We start from the raw sequence: 16,355 nt of genomic DNA on the forward strand, positions 1-16,355 counted from the left end.
TTTTCAAAGACCTTTTCTCTTCTCATGAGGACATTCAAGATAGTTGCATTCAACTACATTTTTGCAGATTTTCCAAGAAAAAGAAGAGAAGAAAAGAAAACTCAAGCCTATGAAGGGAATTATATTCCGAGTGGAAGAACCTCAAGAATTAAGGAACCCAATCCAAGAAGAATCATTACTTTGATATGGGGCATGTTACCTAAATGACATGATGTTTTCGAAAGAATTTTTAAAGAAATCAGGTCTGATTTTCAGAGGCTCCTTGATAGGATGTTCAAATGAACTTTTAAAAGAAGATAAGCCTAATTTTTAGGGGTTTCTTGATGTTTTCAAATGAGTTTTTAGAAACTAAGCCTGATTTAAGGGGTTTCTTGATGATGATTTCAAATGAATTTTGAAAACAAGCTAAGCCTAATTTTTAGGGGGTTTTTTATGTTTTCAAATGAGCTTTTAGACACTAAGACTGATTTTCAGGGGTTTCTTGATTAGATTTCCAATGAATTTTGAAAATAAGCTAAGCCTAATTTTTAGGGGTTTCTAGATTTTTTAAATGAATTTTTAGAAACTAACCTAATTTTTAGGAGTTTCTTGATGATAACTGAAAACGAAAGATTTTAAAAAACTAAGTTTGATTTTCAAGGGTTTATTGATGAGTAAGTCCTCCGAGCCATCAGTAAGTCTTTCGAGCGTGATGCTTAAATCCTTCGGTTCATCCATAAGACCTTTGGGCAGGATGTTTTCAACATTTCCTTTGCTCGATTCATGGCATTTCGATCAGTGACGCCTCACTTGAGGAATAAACATCTCGCTTCAGATAGTTTCACTTGAAGCAAAAGATTTATCTCGCTTGAGATAGTTTCACTCAAAACAGAAGATTTTATCTCGCTTGAGATAATTTCACTAGAAACAGAAGATTTTTATCTCGCTTGAGATAGTTTCACTCGAAACAGAAGATTTATCTCACTTGAGATTATTTTTTCATAAAAATGAACGCCCCACCAGAGGGGTTAACATTTCCTTTGCTCGATTAACAACACTTCAAATCAGAAATGTCCCAGAAGCAGTGAATTTAGAGTTGAAGCTTGAAATTGAGGAGTTCCATTCCTCAACAGGTACTATATTACTCACACTTTATGATTACCATTTTCAACCACAAACTCGACCTAACTAAACTAAGAGCCCAGAACCCCATTTACAACAGGCCCAAACAGGCCACCAATCTGACACGGGTTTTAACCGAACAGGCCCAAATCAAACCCCCATTCAGATTTTGTGATCTCTTCTTCCACTCAGTTGGCTCTACCCACTGCCCCAATCAGTGTCGATCTCCTACAGCACGCCATTAAGCCCAGCACTTCACTCAAACCCCTACAGAAACAAGAAAAAAACAAAGTTTGAATAATTTCTATTTTTCTGTAGAATGGGTATAAAAACTTGATTGCAAAAACAGTGTAAATTCTAGGTTTTTTAGAGATCCAAAAGCAATAAACAACAAGTTTCAAGGTTTATTACTTTCTTTTTATTTACATCAAATATTAGTATATATATATATATATATATATATATATATTTCTCAGTTTCGAGTTATTTTCTAAATCTCGAATAACAAACTTTTAAAAAAAATAAGCAAACAACAATAAAATAGCTTTTTTTTTTAATTTCAAACAACATCAACCAAAAACCAACATTTTTACAGTAAAATAACACAAAAAGTAAAAGGCTAGATTGGAATCTTACCTGAGTCGTACGCGTCGCCGGAGTTCGTTGGGGAGCCGAAGAGTCAAGGCATTTCCTTCGGATTTAAGGGCAATTTTCGGCATTTTTAGCCCAAGGGGGGCTTAGGTTGGTGGATCTTGGCTTGGGGAGTTTTTTTGGTATTTTTAGACGCTTTAGATTTTTCGGCCACCGTCTGCGACGGTCGGACAGCGGCCAGAGCTGGTTCGGGGTCGGTCGGCAGTGGGCCAGCCGAGGAAAGGGGAGAGCATTCCCCATTTTTTTCTGGTTTTGTATACAAATGAAAAAATGTTTCAAGTGGTATTTATAAAGTAATTTAGGGGTAAATTGCATTTTAAGTCCCCCAATAATACTTGTATTTTTACAAAAGGGTCACTGACAGGGATCGTTTTTGTGATTTTGCCATTTATATCCATGCTTTATAATTTTTGGTATGATTTCCTTTTAGTCCCCCTACTTTTAGCGTGTTCTTACACTTTGATCATGTGCATTTACCTTTTATTTTTTTTTAAATTTTGTGGACTGCTTTTGTAATTTTGTCTTTTTATTTTAACAGATTATTTTAAGCTTAAATTAATAGTATAATTGCTCTTAGATCCTTGTAAATTATGCGTCTTTTGTATTTTAGTCACTAATCTGTTTAGTTTTATTTTCTTCCGAATTAGACTTCAAATTTTAATTTGTTTAATTTTTTTCCCTTTTATGTTTAAGTTGTTCCCTTCTAGTTTAGTAATTTCAAATTTATGCAATAAGGTCCTTATATTTAGTTTTTTATGTTGTTTTTTTTTTAATTTTTTTAATATATTTGTTATTTTAATTAAGTTTATTATTAATTGTTTTGTTTTGTAATTTATTTATTAGATTTATTTTTAAATTAGATTAACACTCGAATCGAACTTAGAATTAATGATGTCACTCTAGTTTAATTAGGGAGCTATTCGAGTCAAGCTTTCGCATAAGATATCTGATTACTCGAATCGATTGCTCAATTTCTAAAAAATAAACTTTAGGTTTAATGCCCTTTTAATAGACTAATTTAGATAATAATTACATTTTTCGGTTTATTAATTAGTCCTCATCTTTAGAAAATTTTGATTTAGGTCCCTAAGATTTTAAATCTTTTAGAACTCGATATTTTAGATTTTTGATCTTTTAGTCCCCAAACTTCGATTAGACCTTTAATATTGACATAATTAAATAGGTTAAATAAAGCCTCCATTTTTAGTTAGATTTCGATTTAGTCCTCTTAATTTAGGGAATAATTCAAGTCGGCCTTCGCATGAATGCTCGAGGGACCATCTCGGCTATTCGATTCACTAATTGGTTTAAAAATAAAATAGAAAATAATATTAGAGCCTACATTTTTTAGGTTTATGCCTCTAGGTTCTTTAATTTGCATAATTCAACAATTTAGAAATTTACTCTTAGTTAATTAGGACGAATAAAATTTTGTTTGATTTGCTTTATATTTTCAAACCTAAGATAATGTTCATTTATTAGGGAATTAATGGTATATCTCCCGCAAGTATGCTGAGGGGGTGACTATTGGTGATTCCCGAAATATGTCTACATCTTTTTCAAAGACATCATCATGATTTTTAAAATCGAGGCAATATTCGGTTATCGAACACAATAGCTAATCTCCCGCATTTATGCCATGACGCGAATGCAGTCGGCGTTAATAAACGAATACCCTTTTCAACTTTACATTCGTAATGATTTTCAAATTAAATAAAGATTGAACTCAAAATTTCCGATTTTAAATATAGGGTAATCAACTAGGTATAATTTTTTGGGCGCTTATGGGGGTGCTAATCCTTCCCCACGCGTAATTGACTCCCGAACCCAATTTCTGGATTTTCACAAACCTATAAACTTGGTATTTTTATAAAAACAAAATGTTTTATTAAAATCACCCGGTTTTCATGGTGTCCCAATCACACCTTAAATGATTGGTGGCAACTCCTCACATTTCGAAAATTCTTTTCAAAGAGAAAACCCCCGAGTCGGTAATTGTCTTCCCCTGCCCGGGTGAAAAACGGTGTCGACGCATTTGAAATATAATGATAAATTAATATGATTTGTTTTTAAAGATATTTGGAGGATTTTAAATGAGTTTTTTTTGTTTTGGAGTTCGATATCTTTTTTGGTGAAACGAATATTTTCGTATTCAATAAGTTAAAAATGAATGAAATGGAAACTTTAGGATCTAATGATTGGTGGCAGTGACCGATGGTGAATATGACAGGACTTCGACCGGATTCAAGGTTAATTTGACATTTTATTTGAAGTTTAGGGGTTAAATTAGTATTTTATCCAAAGTTTGATGTTTAATTAGTATTTTGTCTAAATTTAGAGGTCAAGTAAAAATTTAACTATTTTTAGTAACATTTCACATCATCAATCTAACGAGAATTAATGGTCCAATGATAAAATAAGAAAGATCGAAAATAAAAGTATTCCAAACATAACTTTTTTTTAAATATAATAACTAAAATAAAATAGATCAAAAATAAAAGGAAACAACACTCTAGTTTACCTAATAATAAATTTCGCTTTCTTTTATTTTTTTTTAATATCATCAATTTTTAAAAAATAATATTTTGATTCGATATATGAATCTTACATAAAATATTAATTTGATCCTTGTTATTCTAAATGCGAATTCGATGTCCATTTTATCGAAAATTATCCTGAATTCTATAAATTTAACCTATAACTAATTGACTTTATTTTTAGTTGGCTGGAATAATTACAATGTTATATATGTTCAGGTTTTTTTCTTAATCTATTGACAACGTGCAAACACCTTGTAGATGCACTTGCTCGAACTCACACCACAACAAAACAAATTTGTAGTAGCGTTTTTAGTGGCGTTTACTCAAGGAACGTCGCTAACTTTAAATATATAGCAGTGTTTTTATCCCAAACGCCACAAAATGATAACTTTAGCAGCGTGTTTTTAAAAAAGGTTGTTATAGACTAGTACGTTAGTGATGTTTTTTAAACAAATATTGCAATAGGGTTCATAAATAGTGGTGTTTTGTAATAAGCTCCACCATTTGCAGAACATTAGTGGCGTTTATAATTAAAAACGTTGCGAGTTTCGAGTCTATTTCATCCAAACCCTAGCCCTCTTTTCCCTTACCTTTCCTTGTAACCCATTTTCTTAGTTTCTGTCGCTCGTTTACCCACGGATATAGCAGGTTACTGTTGGAAAAATAATAAAATAATTAATTAAAATTGATGCCATTTAATAATAAGTTATGTAACTTGTTGAATAGACTTATTATTTGGTTTAAAGTTGCATCCATTCAATTATACCTATTAGCTTTTAACAAATCTCTTCATTAAATGGTTTTAACTCTTGATTGAAAGGTCTTAACCTTTCAATCATTTCTCTCCTCTATAAATAGGTTAGTTAAGGCTCACTCTTAGTAGAATTCTAAAAAATGTTAGAATAGGAAAACTCTTACAAATTCCTTCCAAAATCCATTCTGTCGGGTGATAGAGAAAGGCAGGTGATAGAGAAAGGCAAGATTGTGTTCTCTTGATCACTACGATTGTGCTTACTGTTGTTATCGTTTGTTGTTGTATCCTGGGAGACTGATGTCCAACGTTACTCAAAGCACCGAGGAGAGGACGAATTTGTCAAAAGGAAATTGTTCATACAGGCCTCAATAAAACTTCCTCTTTTGTTTATCTAACTCCGCTCATCTGATTTCATGTCAAAATAAGAGTAAATAGTTCCATTTATTTACTTTAATTATTTATTTAATTTGCTTCATTCAGTTATATAATAATATTTGTTTATCATTATTATTTTATGTATTGGATTAACCATTCTGTCCAACAGTTACTACCATTTGACGTCTTCGCCTCCACCGCATATTCATAAAAGTTTGTTTCTCAATCCAAATCTATTTTCTTTTTATTCTTTTAAGAATTTTGGAGTGTACGAACGAATCAAATTTTCCTGTTATATAATAATATTGTTTATCATTATTATTTTATGTATTGGATTAACCATTCTGTCCAACAGTTACTACCATTTGACGTCTTCGCCTCCACCGCATATTCATAAAAGTTTGTTTCTCAATCCAAATCTATTTTCTTTGAATTCTTTTTTATGTTTTAAGAATTTTGGAGTGTACGAACGAATCAAAATTTTCCTTTATGTGCATCGTTTGATTTAAATTTCTTGGTATTGTTCTTTGCTTGGATGAGTTTATTCCATAATCATTTGTTTTTGGATGAGTTTATTATGTAGTCAAACTTTTCCTTTGAATATTTTTTTCATCTTTTAATAATTTTAGACAAGTTTGATTTAAGAAGGAATTTTAGAATTTATGGTATTGTTCTTTGTTGGGGTTAGTTTTTCTTTTCCTTTGGATGAGTTTTTCTTTTCTGGTTTGTTTTATTTAAGATGTCAAACTACTTTGTCTGATTTCTAATCTCTTTAGAATCAAATATTTTTTTGCTAGGCAAAAAATGATTTTATTATCATAATCGAAAAGTCATGGCCAATGTAGAATACCTCATTAAAAACCTATTTATCCCTAAATGAAGGAAAAGGGTACAATCTACCCTACAATATAAAATTAGAACATAAAAAGATCAACACGAAGCAAAATAGCATCCCAATCCAACTGATTATACTGAAACCCTGCAATCTACCCTCTTAATCATCAAAAACCACCAAGGTTACAGAACATATCCTCACTAAAAACTCTGCAAACTACTAAGAATGATAATACTGCATGAGAATCCCACCCACACAAACAAAAAGGATAATCACCTGGTAAAACCAATAACTCTCCTGCTAAATATATAATATAAAAACTAAAGACACCATGGTGCAAAAAAAACCCATTCAAATAACACCTCTAACTACTGCGAGAACGAGTTAAAAATTATCAAGATCCTAACGACATAATAGAAATCAAAAGACAAACCAGAGGACAAGAGACGAAATATTTTCCATGCCAGCAAGACCTAACCTACCCAAACTACCTCCATGGAAACTTCAAAAGATATCAAAACTGATTGTAAACATATTGTTACCACCATGCATAGAACAAAGCTTGTCGATGAAACCCGACTGAACTTCGATAATGGTCTTTACCCACACCGACTACACAATGATTTGGATTCTAAAAAAGAAACAACCTTGCTACCATATTTAAATTGCAAAGACCAAAAACTCTCAAAATAATACTATCTCCTAACCACTATTGCTTGCATATGAGACTCAATAATGCAAAACAAACACTGCAACCTTTAAAGCCGAAAGCCATTGGATTTGTTCACCAATTTTTTGCCCAACATTTTCCATAAAATTAACAGTTGAGCAACATTGAAGCTATGGGCAAGACTAAAGCAAGATCTTCTAACATCCCAAGGAATGATGCATTGTAAAAATTTAAAAACCCCAATACATCTCCTCCTACACTGATCAAGAAATTTCTAACACTATCCATGAACTTGATAAACACGTCTTAGAGAGTTTCTCAAGACTCACTTTGATATTTAAAACAATGTATTAAAACCTCAAATGACCCCTACTTGCTTCCCACAACTTTTGAAAAGCAATCACAATGAACAATCAATACAGGCCCTTTAATAGAACAAACCCAAATGTGGCATCAAGAACACAAACATAACTCCAATGCTTGCTAAAAAGATTTTTTGTGGACCAAAATCAGCACCCAAAAAACTCACCCACGCCAGACTTCAAAGCAATTGAAAGAAAAAAGATGATGGAATACTTATACCAGAGTAATTAGATCACAAACATTCAACTCGATAGAACACTTAAACCAGAGCAATAAGATCATAGACTACAAATCTCCAAATTCTTAAAGACAAGAACACTTTAAATTTATTTTTAACCACAAAAGGTAAGAAAAGCTATACCACCAATCTGCAAACATCTCGATACAATTCTTGATCTCATCGCAGAAAATTCTCCTCTAACTAACTAGATTGCAACATCCGAATAATTAATCTCTAGAAAACCCTTACATAAAACCATTTGAAAACTAACTCTAAATGAGTGCAATCACCCTAACAGCCATGAAAACTAACCATGAAATAATAGTCTATAAATAAAACATTCAAAAGTAAAAAGGAAATTATCACCTTACACAAATTCTTGACACCTTCAGCATGTTAAAACTTTCCAGACTAAATATATCCCTCTCATCATATTTTCAGCAAAGCCAACTGTAACACCCTAATCCAGTCCGACCCAAAGATCCATGGATTACAATGTTACACAAAATTGTCGAAATAGTAACCCAAAAATTTTCTTTAAAAACTGTTTTACAAAACAACTGATAATAGTTCATCCATAGCAGTTAAAAATAAAACATCAAAATAATTTGAGTTTACTAAATATGGGGAGCTGGCAAAATATATCAAAAAAATATAAATACTGAGTACAAATCAAAATTACGACTGAATACACATAAAGGTCCGTAAATAGTACATGCCCTCTAAGAATGACTTAAGACGTACTCTGAATGCCTCTGCTGATTTGATCTGCTACATTGGAATATCTGGCGATGATAACTCCCCGCGAACTATCCCATAAAAACCTTATCACAAAAACACATTCTGAATGTTGAGGTTATGAGCTCAATGCCTCACTAATGAATGTACTATACTAAATGTATTCATTAAATGAACTGGCTAATGGCATAGTTCTGAAACATAAAAATACTGATATACTAAATTGTGGTTAGCATTAGGGTGCAGTTGAAGGTTTTGCATCTCAGAGCTCACGTATCCCTCTAGCCTGCTGAAATACCCTTGGGGTATATGGGTGAGATTCAGAACTGCATCAAAAACGTACACTCGACCCCTTAGGTATATAGGGTGAGATTCGGAGCTGCATCAAAAATGTATACCCCGCCAACTTACTCCGTCAAGCCTTGGGGTATAAGCACACAATCGTATTCTGCTAAAGAGGAACTCGAGTGTTCTGACTGCTTTTCTAGCGTCAAATAAGGCTAGTTTTATGTAAAACTAATTGTTATTGTTTCTACTATTATGATATTAATTACTATTATCGCTTAAAGTCTTAATTACTATTCTTCAGAGTATATGGGGTGGCTCGAGTTTGATCCCTTAATATTTGGATTATTTACTTGAAAATGTTCACGAGTACCGATATCGACCCTTCATTATCAATATTAAACCTTTGGTATCGATACCTCCGATTAATATAGATTAATTTGGCAAGGTAATATCGAGACTCTAGGATGAGTATCAATACTCTGGTGTTGGGGTATCGATACTTGCCTGAGTATCGATACAAATTTTTGGTTTGATATTTTGAAAAATACCTTTGTATCGATACCGCTATGGGGAGTATTGATACTCCTGCCCTGGTATCGATACTCTATGAATGAGTATCGATACTACCCCTTTAAAATTGCCTAGTTTTTACCATAATAAAGAATAATATTGATATTGTTCTTATAATATTAATACCCTCATTACGAGGTGTCCTATTTTGGCACGAAAAATCCTATCTTTCCATCCCAAAGGCCCCATTGAGGTCCCCCAACTGATGTTTAAGTGTTTTATTTGATATTAGGTGTCATAAAGAGTCTGTAAACATGTTGAAAACAATCAAATAATACAAATTACCATGAACATGCTTCAAGCTTATGCAACCTACCAAATCTCTCCTAAATGAGCTACATGTGGTATAGATGAGTTAGGAGTGAGTTACCTGATGATTCTAAGCTGCTAAGAGTGTTCAAAGATCAACCTAAGGTGAGCTTTTTCTTCCCCCTTCCTTGAGAGCTTTCTCCAACTTCTCTTACTAGACAAGAATTGAACACAAGTTACTATTGTTTTTTGAAAGCTTAGAGGAAAATCTAAAACATTTCTAGAGGCTTGAATCTTCTTAACTAAACCCACAATATGGAAACCAAGGTGGATTGAAGAGTTTATGGGCTTAATTTGAAGCTATGAATTATAAGAATTGAGAATCTTACCTTTGGGTTCGCCAAATCAATTTTCTTCAATTTGATTTTCTTCAAGGCTCGATCCCTCCTACTCTCTGCTCGATAGAACCACATCTTAAGATTTAAAAGTGATCCATACTTCCTAGTACTTTATTTCTCGACTAGTTTAGTTTTGAAAAAAAAGAATCCTTGTTTGTTTCCTCATCATGGCCGACTATTAAATCTGTATTAAAATTATCACTTGACTGCCTAGACCTCTTCCTATTTTCATCACTCTCCCCCGCATCACTATCAAACAAATCTGTATTAAGATTCCCTAATTTTTTTAGTTTTAAGAATGTTGACTATCCACTCTAGCAGCCTAATCCGACTTTTATCTATTGGCCCAACCCTATCTAAATATTTCAAACCAATCAAATTGCGTAACACTTCCAAAATTGGTCTAAACCCCATGTTTAGAGTGTCATCCTGTGCCCTATATGACATCTGGTTTACCACTTCTTCCACTAAAATATGATCTGTACAAAAGAAAATTAATAAAGTATATTAAATGACTTTCATGATTATAAATTCAAGTCCAACCCCCTGGGAAATATAGAAATGTCAATACCATGGGCCAAGCTTGCGTAAGGAAAATATATAAACAACTACTCCAACTACTTTATGTATACAAAGACTTATAACATGGACGAGTGTGACATTTATTGAAATACATCATTAATGGTATGTATTGAAATACACCACCAATATAAAAAAAATAAATTTCATAAATAATTACAAAATTTTTGTAAATTGATTTTATTTATCATTAAATTTTTAAAAGTTATAAAATAAACATTAAATTTTGAACTTTTCTAAAAAGTTAATAATAATAGTTAAATGTTATTAAGGGATGGCATAACATACTAAATGAATGAAAATATCTAATTTAGCCCCTCAATTATAACTAAAATTTCATTTTACTATTTTTTAACATTTTTAAGTAATAATTCTAAAAAAATTATTTTTTAAATATATGAAAATTAATTATTTTTTAAAATAAAAAATATTTTCAAAAATAGTTATCAAACAATGTTAATTTTTTTATTAAGTGAAAATTATTTAAAACTAATTATTTATTTAACTATTGTTGAATTTGTTAAAATATATAAAATTATAATTTTCTACATCTAAAAATTTATATTATCAAATAATAAAATTATTTTTTTATTAATAATGTGATTTAAGCATTTAACTTTTATTTAGAAAATTTGAATGTAATTTAAAAATCATACATTCATAATATTATAGTATCATATCAAATAATTTTTAATTTAGATGGTACAAATTTAATATTTATATTTAAAATATTATATTTATTTTATCTTTATCTATTTTGTTTTCAATTTAACAAACCTAATAAAAATTACTTCAATTAAAATAAAGAGTAAAACTAAATTTTAGTTATTATTAAAGGGTCAAGTGAGATATTATTGGTCCACTCAAACCCCATTCAAATTATGCCATCTCTTCCCTAGGGATGGGCATGGGTCGGGTTGGGTCAGGTTTTTGGTCCACCCGATCCGACCCGACCCGAGAACAAGGAATCCTTTACCCGAGACCCAACTCGACCAAAATAAGATTTCACTCGACCCGAACCCCACCCAATATATAACTTAAAAATCCGACCCGACCCGACTCAAAATAATAATAAAATATTATTTTTATTCAATAAAAAATAGTGATTTAATTGAAAAAACAATATATAGAGGGATATTATTGTAATTATTCCTAAATATATAAGGTAAAATTATATTTTTCAGGTCGAGTCGGGTATTTTTCACCCTAAACCCGAACCAGACCCGACCCGAACATCACAATTAAAAAACCCAACCCGACCCGAATTCTAAAATATTTTTAAAAAACCGGGTCGGGTCGGAACCCCGTCAAGTTCGGATCCCATGCCCATCCCTACTCTTCCCCCACTCAGTTGGCACCTCCCACTGCCCCAATCAATGTCGATCTCCTCCAATACGCCACCAAGCCCAACACTTCACTCAAAACCCTGCAGAAACAAGCAAAAAACAAAGTTTGAATCATTTCTATTTTTCTGTAAAATGGGTATAAAAATCCGATTGCAAAAACAGTGTAAACTCTCGATTTTTTTAGAGATCCAAAAGCAATAAAAACAAGTTTCAAGGTTATTACTTTCTTTTTTTTTACTTCGAATAATAGTATATATATATAATATATATATATATTCTCAGTTTCTAGTTCTTTTCTAGATCTCAAATAACAATCTTTTTTTTTTAAAAAAAATAAGCAAACAACAACTATAATAGGTTTTTTTATTTCAAAAGACATCAACCAAAAACCAACTTTTTTACAGTAAAATAAAAAAAATAAAAATAAAAGGCTAGATCGGAATCTTACCCTAGCCGTACGTGTCACCGACCACCACACGCGGGTCTTCTTCTTTTTTTTTTAAATTTTTGAGACAATTTGGGTTTTTAGGCCACCGTGTGTGGTGGCCGAAGCTGGTTTTGGGTCGATCGACAGTGGGCCGCCTAGGAAAGGGGAGATCATGCCCCATTTTTTTTGTTTTGTATACAAATGAAAAAAATGTTTCAAGTGGTATTTATAAAGCATTTTAGGGGTAAATTGTATTTTAAGTCCCCCAACAATACTCATATTTTTACAAAAAGGTCACTAGCAAGGATCGTTTTTGTGATTTTACCATTTCTGTCCATACTTTATTATTTTTGGTATTATTTCCTTTTAGTCCCCCTACATTTAGCGTATTTTTACACTTTGGTCATATGTAGTGACCTTTTACTTTTTTAAAATTTTGTGGATTGATTTTGTAATTTTGCCTTTTTATTTTAACAGGTTATTTTAGGCTTAAATAAATGGTATAATTGCTCTTAGGTCCATGTAAATTACGCGTCTTTTGTATTTTAGTCACTAATCTATTTAGTTTTATTTTATTTCAAATTAGACTTCAAATTTTATTTTGTTTTAATTTCCCCTTTTATGTTTAATATGTTCCCTTTATTCAAATTATGCAAATTAGGCCCTATATTTAGGTTTATTTTATTTTTTATTTGTTATTTTTACTTTTTTTTATTGTTATTTTAATTATTTTAATTAGGTTTATTATTAATTGTTTTATTTGTAATGTATCTATTAAATTTATTTTTAAATTAGATTAACACTCGATCGAACTTAGAATTGGGATGACTCTAGTTTAATTATGGAGCTTGAGTCGAGTTTTCGCATCAGATGCCGATTACTCGAAATCGATGCTTTTTAAAAAATAAACTTTAGGTTTAATGTCCTTTTAATAGACTACTTTAGATAATAATTAGGTTTTTTCCAGTTTATTAATTAGCCATCAACATTAAAAATTATTGATTTAGGTCCCTAAGCTTTTAAATATTTTAGAACTCGATATTTTAGATTTTTGATCTTTTAGTCCCCGAACTTCGATTATACCTTTAATATTGACAAAATTAAATAGGTTAAATAGAGCCTTCATTTTTAGCTAGAATTCGATGTAGTCCTATTAATTTAGGGAATAATTCGAGTCGGCCCTCACATGAGTGCTCGAGGGACCATCTCGGCTATTCGATTCAATAATTGGTTTAAAAATAAGATATAAATAATATTAGAGCTTATATTTTTAGGTTTATGCCTCTTGGTTCTTTAATTTGTATAATTTGACATTATAAGCTAGAAAAGACTCAATTTACTCTTAGTTAATTAGGATGAATAAAATTTTGTTTGATTTGCATTCTATTTTTCAAACGTAAGGCAATGTTCATTTATTAGGTAATTAATGGTATATCTCCCGCAAGTATGCTCAGCGGGTGACTATTGGTGATTCCCGAAATAGGTCGACATCCTTTTCAAAGACCGTATAATGATTTTTAAAATCAAGGTAATATTCTGTTATTGAGCACAATAGATGATCTCCCACATTTATGCTAGAGGGTGAATGCTATCGACTTTAATAAACGACCCTTTTCAACTTTGTATCTGTTATGATTTCAAATTAAATAAAGATTGAGCTCAAAATTTCTGATTTTAAATATAGGGTAATCAACTAGGTACCAATTTTTGGGCACTTGTGGGGGTGTTAATCCTTACCCACGCATAACTGACTCCCGAACCCGATTTATGGATTTTCACAGACCTTTAAACTTGGTATCTTTATAAAAATAAAATGTTTTATTAAAATTACCAAGTTTTCATTGTGTCCCAATTGCACCTTAAATGATTGGTGGCGACTCCTCTCATTTTGAAAATTCTTTTCAAAGAGAAAACCCCCGAGTCGGTAATGGTCTTCTCCCGCCCCGGCAAAAAATGGTGTCGACAACTTGGTGACTCTGCTGGGGACATTTTGTTTTTAAAACAACTTGAGAGTCGAGCCACGAGTTGGTTACCCTCTAATTAGGATTCTAGAAAGTATGAGTTCAATCTTATTTTAATTTACAGTTCATTATGTTATTTCAAAAGAAAAAAAATAGATTTTCTCTCCGGTTAATGCTTACATTTCACGAAATTATTTAAGGTTGTTGCATATTATAGCTCTAAACCCGGCCTCTAACGCGAAATGTCACACCTCATGAGGAGCATTGGGCTTCCTTGTGTGGGTCTGATAAAGTATCTTTGGAAAACACCCTAAGTTGCCTATCTGGATATCAGATCTGAGGTACGCTTTAGTGGTGTGATCCCCTGAGCTAAACCTGATAGGCAAGTCTATAATGGGCCAGAATCGGGGTCAACGTTAGCAAATTGTAAAAATTGCTCGAGAACTTTTGCTAGAACCCCGCCACATGTAGAGAATTTAGTGTACCTACCCTACTAGATCCATACGGATAGCCTAGAAGAATTAGAATGCATTCTGTTAGGATTATTGATTTTCTTTGTATTCTTTTTAATTGGGTCATTTTTAATTTTTTTTGCTAAGATTACATTTATTTGAATAATCATTTCAACTAACTTGATTCTTTTTGTCTCGTTTCAACTAACGTTGATTTCCTTTTGTCTGGACTTATTGCATTTTTGCATGAACATGACATATCCTTCAAAGGTATTGATCCCTTAAATAACTAATCGTTTAGAAGGTTCTTGAAAAACAATGCCCACAACAGTGCCTTTTACTGGGATCGAAAGAATTTTGAAGGAGCTCTACGTAGGTCGAGTAGCGTCAAGGGAGAGTCTACCTACTAAGGAGAAATGCAAGACATCTACCTACTGAGATAATAAGGTGGACTCAAGAAGATTCGACGTTGAAGGCAACAGTCAAAAATCACAAACCAGCTCGAAAGATTTCTGAAAGTAGGAAATTAAGTATAAGCTTTGAAGATGATGCAGTACCCAGATGCTCGTAGGAGCTAGGCAACTTACAGATGGACCAGATCTTCTCTTCTCCAGTGTACTGAGACATTGTCAATTTTTCAAGAATTGTTAAAGGAATAGTTATTTTGGGATCAATGTCTTTTGCATACATTCATTTTGCATAACACTTGCAATCCTTAATATATTTCCAATTCACACATTAAAACACTCATTCATTAAAAAAAATGATAATAAGATAAGATTTCTGATCATAGTGATCTGGGTTCATACTGGTAGCAAGAACGCTTATCATCTGCGTGACACAATGAAAATACCTAAAGAAATAGAGGATAAGCTATCCAGAATTGAGAGAAAATAGAAAGAGATGCAAGAAGAAATGAGGAGCAAGTTGGCAAAAATTGAAGCTAATATCGCAAACTCTCAGCTCGATCTGTTGAACAAGGTGCAAGAAATGTTTATGAGACATTTGACTGTTGGAAAGACCACTGTGGAAGACCCCACACTCCTCTGAGTTTCACACATGTTCACATTCCTGGCCACACCTCTGCGCATCAAGGAATCCGATCACCAGTCTGCTTCACTGTCGAGAACCCACAATATCAGGCTGGAGCTTCATTCATCGTTGAACGTCCTACCACTTCTAGGCTGAAGCCAGGTGAATGTTATACTAATAATGAGGTCCATGACCTAAATAAATTAGCTGAAAATGAAAAAATATCCAAAGAATGAAGGATATAGAGGAGGTGGTAAAATCTAAGGAGATGGTTGAGTCATTTTATGGGTGTGACACCAATGAGCTAAGTTTGGTTCCCGATATGGTTCTCCCACTAAAGTTTAAGATTCCAAACTTCGAGAAGTACAATGGGACCACATGTCCTTCATCCCACATCACCATGTATTATCGTCGAATGGTTGGATACTTGGAGAATGAGAAGTTGTTGATCCACTGTTTTCAAGATAGTTTATCTGGATCTGTTTCCAAATGGTATAATCAGGTAAAATGTACTCAAATCCGTTCTTGGAAAGACTTAGCTCAAGCCTTTTTGAATCAGTACAAGCACATGACGAGTCTGGCCCCTGATCGAATCACGTTGCAAGTCATGGAGATGAGGCGCAACAAGACTTTTCGATAATATACACAACAATGGAAGGACGTCGCTTCTCAAGTGCATCCACTAATGACCAAAAAAGAGTTCGCTACTATGTTCATCAATACATTAAAACCTCCCTATATTGATCACATGATAAGGAATGCAACCAAGAATTTCTCTAACATTGTTATGTATGGAGAAATGATCA

This window comes from Hibiscus syriacus, unplaced genomic scaffold (assembly GCF_006381635.1).
Source record: "Hibiscus syriacus cultivar Baekdansim isolate YM2019G1 unplaced genomic scaffold, ASM638163v2 tig00112231_pilon, whole genome shotgun sequence".
Classification (NCBI taxonomy): domain Eukaryota; kingdom Viridiplantae; phylum Streptophyta; class Magnoliopsida; order Malvales; family Malvaceae; genus Hibiscus; species Hibiscus syriacus.